This window comes from Symphalangus syndactylus, chromosome 8, assembly GCF_028878055.3.
Source record: "Symphalangus syndactylus isolate Jambi chromosome 8, NHGRI_mSymSyn1-v2.1_pri, whole genome shotgun sequence".
Classification (NCBI taxonomy): domain Eukaryota; kingdom Metazoa; phylum Chordata; class Mammalia; order Primates; family Hylobatidae; genus Symphalangus; species Symphalangus syndactylus.
Genome location: NC_072430.2, coordinates 121362779 through 121371942, shown reverse-complemented (window position 1 = coordinate 121371942; position 9164 = coordinate 121362779).

Here is a 9164-nt window from a genome sequence, read left to right as displayed (position 1 = left end):
GGTATTCATAGTAGCCCAAATGATCTTTTTTATTTCAGTGGTGTCTGTTGTAGTATCTTCTGTTTCATTTCGTAGTGAGGTTATTTGGATTTTCTCTCTTCTTCACTTACTTAATCTTGGTAATGGTCTATCAATTTTATTCACCTTTTCAAATAACCAGCTTTTTGTTTCATTTGTCTTTTTTAATTTTTTTTGGTTCAATTTCATTTAGTTCTGCTCTGATCTTGGTTATTTCCTTCCTGCTTCTTGGTTTGGGTTTGGTTTGTTCTTGTTTCTCTAGTTCCTTGAGGTGTGACCTTAGATTGTCTGTTTGTGCTCTTTCAGACCTTTTGATGTAGACGTTAAGGGCTATGAACTTTCCTTTTAGAACTGCCTTAGCTGTATCCCAGAAGTTTTGATAGGTTGTGTGATTATTGTCATTCAGCTCGAATAATTTTTTTAATTTCCACCATGATTTCATTTTTGACCCAGTGCTCTTTCAGGAGCAGGTTATTTAATTTCCATGTATTTCTATGGTTTTGAAGGTTCCTTTTGAAATTGGTTTCCAGTTTTATTCCGCTATGGTCTGAGAGAGTGTTTGATATAACTTCAATTTTCTTAAATTTACTGAGGCTCATTTTATGGCCTATCACATGGTCCATCTTGGAGAAAGTTCCATGTGCTGTTGCATAGAATGTGCATTCTGCGGTTGTTGGATGAAATGTTCTGTATATATCTGTTAAGTCCATTTGTTCTAAGGTATAGTTTAAATCCATTGTTTCTTTTTTGACTTTCTGTCTTGATGACCTGTCTAGTGCTGTCAGTGGAGTATTGAAGTCCCCCACTATTATTGTGTTGCCGTCTGTCTCATTTCTTAGGTCTATTAGTAATTGTTTTATAAATTTGGAAGCTCCAGTGTTAGATGCATGTATGTTTACAATCATGATATTTTCCTATTGGACTAGGCCTTTTACCATTATATACTGTCCCTCTTTGTCTCTTTTAACTGCTGTTGCTTTAAAGTTTGCTTTGTCTGATGTGAGAATAGCCGCTCCTGCTTGCTTTTAGTGTCCATTTGCATGAAATGCCTTTTTCCACCCCTTTACTTTATGTGAGTCCTTATGTGTTGGGTGAGTCTCCCAAAGGCAGCAGATAGTTTGTTGGAGAGTTATTATCCATTCTGTGGTTCTGTATCTTTTAAGTTGAGCATTTAGGCCATTTACATTCCATGTTAGTATTGAAATGCGAGGTACCATTGCATTCCCCATGCTCTTTGTTGCCTTTGTACTTTATTTTTTTGTTTTTTGTTTTTGCTTTTTAACTTGTGTTTTTGTTTTATAGGTCCTGTGTGATTTATGCTTTAAAGAAGTTCTGTTCTGAGGTGTTTCCAAGATTTGTTTCAAGATTTGGAGCTCCTTGTAACAGTTCTTATAGTGGTGGTTTGGTAATGGCAAATTCTCTCAGCATTTGTTTGTCTGAAAATGACTGTATCTTTCCTTCATATATGATGCTTAGTTTCACTGGATACAAAATCATTGGCTGATAATTGTTTTATTTGAGGAGGCTGAAGATAGGGCTCCAATCCCTTCTAGCTTGTAGGGCTTCTGCTGAGAAATCTGCTGTTAATCTCATAGGTTTTCCTTTATAGGTTATCTGGTGCTTCTGTCTCACAGCTCTTAAGATTCTTTCCTTCACCTTAACTTTGGATAACCTGATGACAATGTGCCTAGGCGAAGATCTTTTTGTGATGAATTTCCCAGGTGTTCTTTGTGCTTCTTGTATTTGCACGTCTAGGTCTCTAGCAAGGCTGGGGAAGTTTTCCTCTATTATTCCCCCAAATATGTTTACCAAGCTTTTAGAATTGTCTTCTTCCTCAGGAACACCGATAATTCTTAGAGTTTGTCATTTAACATAATCCCAGACTTCTTGGAGGCTTTGTTCATATTTTCTTATTCTTTTTCCTTTGTCTTTGTTGGATTGGGTTAATTTGAGACCTTGTCTTTGAGCTCTGAATTTCTTTCTTCTACTTGTTCAACTCTATTGCTGAGACTTTCCAGAGCATTTCACATTTCTAAAAGTGTGTCCAAAGTTTCCTGGATTTTTTATTGTTTTTTCTTTAAGCTATATCTAATTCTTTGAATATTTCTCCCTTCACTTCTTGTATCATTTTTTGGATTTCCTTGCATTGAGCTTTGCCTTTCCCTGGTCCCTCCCTGATTGGCTTAATGACTAACCTCCTGAATTCCTTTTCAGGTAAATCAGGGATTTCTTATTGGTTTGGAACCATTGCTGGTGAACTAGTGTGATTTTGTGGGGGTGTTGATGAGCCTTGTTTTGTCATATTACCAGGCTTGGTTTTCTGGTTCCTTCTCATTTGGGTAGGCTCTGGCAGAAGGAAGGTCTAGAGCTAAAGGCTATTGTTCAGATTTTTTTGTCTCACAGCATGTTCCCTTGATGTAGTACTCTCCCCCTTTCCCTGTGGATGTGGCTTCCTGTGAGCCAAACTGCAGTAATTGTCTCTCTCCAGAGTCTAGCCACCCAGCAAATCTACCTGTCTCCGGGCTGGTACTAGGGGTTGTCTGCATCGAGTCCTGTGATGTGAACCATCTATGGGTCTCTCAGCTGTGTAGATACCAGCGCCTGTTCCAGTGGAGGTGGCAGGAGGGTGCAATAGACTCCGTGAGGGTCCTTAGCTTTGGTGGTTTAATGCTCTATTTTTGTGCTAGTTGGCCTCCTGCCAGGAGGTGGTGCTTTCCAGAAAGCATCAGCTGTAGTAGTGTGGAGAGGGAACAGCGGCAGATGGGGCCCTAGAACTCCCAATATTATATGCCCTTTGTCTTCTACTACCAGGCTGGGTAGGGAAGGACCATCAGGGGCAGGGGCAGGCGTGTCTGAGTGCAGACTCTCCTTGTGTAGGTCTTGCTGCGGCTGCTATGGGGCATGCGGGTGAAATTCCCAGGTCACTGGAGTTGTGTACCTAGGAGGATTATGGCTGCCTCTGCTGAGTCATGCAGGTTGTCGGGGAAGTGGGGGAAAGCCAGCAGTCACAGGCCTCACCCAGCTCCCACGCAAACCAAAGGGCTGGTCTCACTCTCACCATGCCCCCCACAATAGCCCTAAGTCTATTTCCAGGCAGAGGGCGAGATTGGGCTTGAAAACTTGCCCGAGGCTTTTCACCTCCTAGAGTATTTGGAGTGTCTCCTGGGTCCTGTGGGAACAGTCTGCATCCTTCAGAGGGTCTGTGGGTCCTCTCAGGATTGCTGGTTTGTTCTTGCAGTCAATCTGAAGCTAAAATTCACAATACAAGCCTCCACATGCTGCACTGTCCAGAGCTGCAATCTAGTCCTGCCTCCCATCCACCATGATCCCAAAATCCTCGGAGGATTGATTGTTGAAGGTGTCCAACATGATTCACAGCAGAGAAGGAAAGACCAAAGTCACCATATTGAAGCTCATCCAAGGTTACTTCTAAATACACTATGGGAAGCACAATCTTTTCAGTTGCTTTATGATCCAAATGAAATAAGAGAAAAGCAATGAAAACTGAAGGAAAATTTTGCTGACTATAAAGATAATTGTACCCTAACATGGATTAGGAGTTCCTTAGATCTTTCTGTCAGGGGTGAATTGTGGTCAGTTCTTCCTAGATGCCAAGAGATGCACCAAATATGGTTTAGTATTTGATAATTCTTAATGGATCATTTTCTTCAATTTCTGCTTTCCTCTATAAAGCAAATTGACACACATTCCCATTTTCTAGAACCACAGCAGCCTCCCAAGTTAAACATAAACAGCCTTCTTCTTCACTTTCTCCAGGCTGGGCATGCTCATTAGTGACATTGAGGAGATTCTAAAAAATATTCCTTTACAATGAATTGGGGTTTCATAGTAAAATGGAACTTTTAACAAGTACTGGTAGGTCCTGTGATCCTGTTTCTGATAGTACTTAGCGTCTACCTTCCTATTTTCTAAAAAGCAATGCCAGGATGGGCCTTTAATACAATGTCTAAAGCAGACGTATGTTGGCTAAACAAGGAGGGGTTGGTTGTTAGATGGGCAGGTATTGCATTATTGAGGGAATGACCTTTAGAGAAGTAAAGACCCTTGTGTGAGCAGAAGTCTGTGTGGAGCAGGGAAGCTTCCAACCTGAGTGTGGAGAGTTAACACATCCTGCCACTCAACTCCCCTCCTCTGGTCCACGCGGCAGGGAAGAAGTCATTCAGACCAAGAGGGAGAGGAATCCACCCTTCCTCACTCTCTAGCTCCCATAGAGACATCAGCTGCACTCAGCTGAGTCTAAAAAGACTAAAGACCCAGCTCTATGGGGTCTTCAAGGAGCAACCCACCAATCGCTTTGGCACAGTCTTGTCATGGCCCACAGAAGTTAGGAAAGAATAAAGATGTGAGTGGACCAGAAAGGCAAAAGTTAGTGGTCATAATTGGAAGGAAAAGAGGTTCTTCTCTTTGAGGTCATTTGCCTGAAGTGCTGGGAGGAAAATGGAAAACTTTTTCATGGCAATTATATTTGAGGAATCAACTGATGCCATTACTAACTGGTGCCCTTCCTCTACCTTCTTTGGAGAGCCCTTCCTAACTGCTTCAGCTTCCAGCATCTGAGTTCTCAGGCTCCCCACCCAACTGTCCATAGAGGAGTATCTTCCTAACTAGAAATGAACAGGTGATGGGGAAGGGGTGAAGAAGGATGGAATCATTATAACGAAGTCTCTGGACAAAATTAAAGTGGAAAACCAATGTCATCTCTAGCTCACAGGACAACTAAGGCCCTAATTTGGAAAGATATGTGATTCCAAGTCCTAAGTGGAGATGAGATTATGAAGTGAGACATGGATGCTGGGGGGAGAAGGAGTTGATGATTCTTACAATTAATTCTTTAAAAGCTATAACATATCAACAATTGGAAAAAGGAGCTAAAATGTCATCTTGAAAACCCCATTTTGCAAGTGAAGACACTCAGGTTCAGTTCACCCAGATGGCCTGCCAGAAGTAACATGGCAAGTCAGGACCAGAGCCAGAGCTGTGGCCACAGGATTCTGAATCCAGATCCAGGGTTCTTTGCATTGTTCCATGTTCATATTCACACCACATGTAAGTCCCTGCTAAGCCTCACTGGGACATTCCCCTCTCCCACACACATCCCGCCTTGAGTGTGGATTATTTCTCATCAGGCTATGCTTGATGCTTTGTACAGCCTGAGGTCATGCAATAGGGAGAGAAGCATGCACAGGGCAGGGCATCAACCACAGAGGACTCTAGGGAAAGTCTTAGAGGAAGGGTGAATGGCTGAGAAATAGAGAAGGAGCAAAGACCTCAAAACATTCAGAGTGGAAAAGTTGAAAAGCTTACAGTGATATTGGAAGAAAAGCTAAGAAAGATTCTGCTTTAGGCAGAGCTATAAAATGTAAACATTTCTGTTCTGTGCCCCAACCCTCCTTTTCTTTGCCTTCTCCTCTCTCTAATATTGAGTTTCTCCTCTTCAGGAGCAAAGTTTTCTTCCAAGAAGAATCGAATGAGCATGTCTGAAAATTCTGTCAGGCAGATTACATAGGATGTCAGAACTAGAAGGGACCAGGACATAACATTGCCAACCCAGCCTGGAAAAATTTTTTTAATCTAGATGCTCAATAATAGGGACCATCATCATCTTTGTTGAAGGCCAAGAATGTAAATCTAAACCCTTAATAGCCTGCCTGGCATATTGCAAGCCCTCAGCAAAAAGGAATGAAACTATAGAGTTTCTCCCAGACTCTGCATCCCACCTCAGGAGAGTGTGGCCTCAGTAGGTGTTTGCAGGGCGTGATCAAATGCTATTGCTTGCATATGTCCTTTCAGGGTACTCTGCCACAGGTTTCACCCAGGGGCTCCCCTCTGGTCACCTCAAGTATTTGGAACCGTATTCCTTCCAAGAGGTCATTATCCCTTCTCTACTTGAACTCAGGAGAAGTGGAGATGAGACAACACCTCCCCCTCCTTTTTCTTGGCCACCACAAGACTCACACACCAAGTTGCAGTTATATGCAAATTTCTTTGTTGAAGAATTAGGAAAAACTGGCCAGGCACCGTGGCTCACGCCTGTAATCCCAGCACTTTGGGAGGCCAAGATGGGCAGATCATCTAAGCTCAGGAGTTTGAGACCAGCCTGGCTAACATGGTGAAACCCCATTTCCACTAAAAATACAAAAAATTAGCCGGGAGAGGTGGTGCGCACCTGTAATCCCAGCTACTCGGGAGGCTGAGGCAGTAGAATTGCTTGAATCTGGGAGGCAGAGGTTACAGTGAGCCGAGATTGCACCATTGCACTCCAGCTTGGGCAACGAGAGCAAAACTCCATCTCAAAAAAAAAAAAAAAAAAAAATGAATTAGGGAAAACTGAAAAGAATGATCATTTAGTCTGGACAAACTTCTGGTGAACTGTGAATAGAAACGCTCTCTCTCAGCTCCCAAGGGAAGGCATCTAAGGCCTAAGCTTTCTCAAGGAACACATCATCTGTGCAGGGCTGCCATATTGCACAACTCAGGCAAGCATCATTCACATAACAGTCTGTGTGAAGGCTCCCCTGGCCCTGTGTGGGGCTTGACCTACCCACAGTAATCAAGGCAGTCTTGCGTCACCCCTAAGTTGACCCACTTGCGATCAGATCATTCACACGCCCTGAAGCTCCTGCTTCTTTAAGTCTCTGGGTCCTAAATACCACTCTCCTTCAGGAATCCTCTTCTCCTTTCCATACAAAAAGGTCTGTGTTCCCTAAATCATTCCTATGTTTTACTGACTCATGTAGACCTATCCGTGCAGCTATGTTCAGCATTGGTATGTTGGCCTCTCTCAGTCTCAAAAGTACCAGTAGAAGAATGGCCTCCAGTCCCATAAGCAAGAGTGAATGTGGATCCTCTCATTCTCCTATCAGTGATAGTTGTCCCAAAGACAAATGTTAAATGGGAGCGGGAGTGAAAAGGTGCAGCATGAACCACAATGGGAAAAAGCTCTGGCCCCACCCTTATGATCAATGGGTATCCATTATTGAATGACAAGCATTTGGTTTCCTTGGGGCTCTCTTTTATAGACAGTCATCCCCACCAAAGGGCTACTCTGGGGTTTACTTGTTAACTCCGTCTAACCAAAAGACTTTGATAATAACCTGCATGATCCCCAGATAGCAGAACTCCTTCAAGTACATGCGTCTCAAGAGGGGCCATATTGTTGGGAAATTGGATCTTGGGGGATAAAAAAAAAATCTTAGCTATCACGATGATTCATAGTCTCTGAAAGGTCACACTATATTAACAGATATAGAGTATATGGGGAAGAAGCGGAAATGATAAGGGAATCAATGACTTAAAAGGCTCCTTAGGGGAGTGATAATTTTAAAAAGTTGAGAAACACTGCTCTAATAGAGGACGGAAACAGGGATAGAGGGAAGTTGTCATTTTTAATGCTATCATAGTTAGTGTTATTGTTTATTACCATCGTCGTCATTATCATAATTAGAAACATTTCATACCCATGCCCTAAGTTAATCCTGCTGACCATCTGAAGGTGTAGATACTATTATTCTCATTTAAGATGTTGAAACTGAGCTTTAGAGATATTGTCCGAGGTCATACAGCTAGTAGTTGGCAAAGACATGATTTCAACCCAATTCTGTCTGACTCCAAAGCTCATGGTCTCAGCCATCCTAGAATACTGACTGTAAAAGGGAGAGTAGCAACAGAACAGCACATCCCTAAATCCTACCATCTACTCTATCAATCTAAGTCTAGCTTTCAGACCATGGAAAGCAGTCAGGTTGTAAGAAAGGAGACAGTCATATCCTGGAAAAACTCTAGATTGGGTTGAGCATGGGGTGGAAGGAAGATGATCCTGCTCTTTCCTGAGTGTGCTCCTTCTTCCTGCCCTAGGAAGCACCAGCCTTTGGGACCAGGAGCCTGGAACCCAGGGCAGAGAGAGAAATAAGAAGTCCCTGGTGTGTGTTCAGCTACTGCTGCCGAAACCCCAGCTGGGGCTGCAGCCAAGCCCAAGAGATGAGATGACCTCTATACAAACAAAACTTCCCCAGGCAGTGCTTCTGCAAATATAAACATGGACTCACCACGTGATGGGTTCAACCAGTTCACATAAACACCAAAGAGAGAAAAAAAAAATCTAAGGGAAAAAATATGCTTTAAAGGGACTGAGCAGGGTGTGTAGTTTTGTGACTCAGAGGGGAAGATCAGGAGCCAAAGGGCCCTGAGTCTAGTGGGCCTGATATCAAGTCACAGGGGCTCTTCCAAACCTGCACACAGGAAGCCTGCACCCCTTCCCGGTGTGGGAATCCTTTGTTAGGGGCAGCAGATTCATGCACGGCTGGCTTTTCCTCTGTATCTGAAGCACATTGTGCTGAACATCCATGAAAAACACAAAGGGTAGTCCTGAAGCAGGAGGGCCAGCTGTTAAATATCAGAAGGACTGCCCCACTGCCAGGTGCTTTCGTGAAGGAAGGGTACCTCAAGAGGTCCATTTAAGCTTGGGAACTATTTAAGCTGAACTATTTGGAGGTGGGGAATGGATGGGATGAACTCTGAAGAAACAGCACACCCTTCCTCTCTGCCCCTACGTCCCCCACCCTGTTGCCTGTGCTGGCAAAGAGGACGTTTTCCTCTGCAGCCCTGTGTTATCTGTGGGAATGCTAGCAGAGTCTCTGTTGTTTTTGCAAATAATCCACACCACTCCTGCGAGAAGGGCCAGCTCTGCAGAGCATTTGTAAAGACCACGCTCTTCTGGACCGGAAGAGCCTTGACAGCACCGTGACCCAAAATAAACTGGCCTAGGAGAAGGTTAGCCACTGGACCTGGTGGGCTGTGGGGATGTGATGCTCGGTGCTGCTGTTGTGGTCTCCCCAGTGTTTCCAGAAGAAACCACAGAGCTCTGAGAAGCCACAGCAGCCAGGGCAGTCAGACGTCTCCAATTCTGAACGGAACCAAGAGGACTGTGGATGCTGCTTCCAACCCCAACCCTGCATTGGGATTCATTCTGTAGGCGCAGCCTCCTGGCGGCTCAGCAGGGCATCAGAGAGGCCCACCTCACCTGCTTGGCTACAAAAATAGCACTGAAACCCAGTCCACACAGGAATGGGAAATGGACAAGGGGAAAGATACATGAGAAGGCATAGCCTGCGGGAGACTGGAAGAAA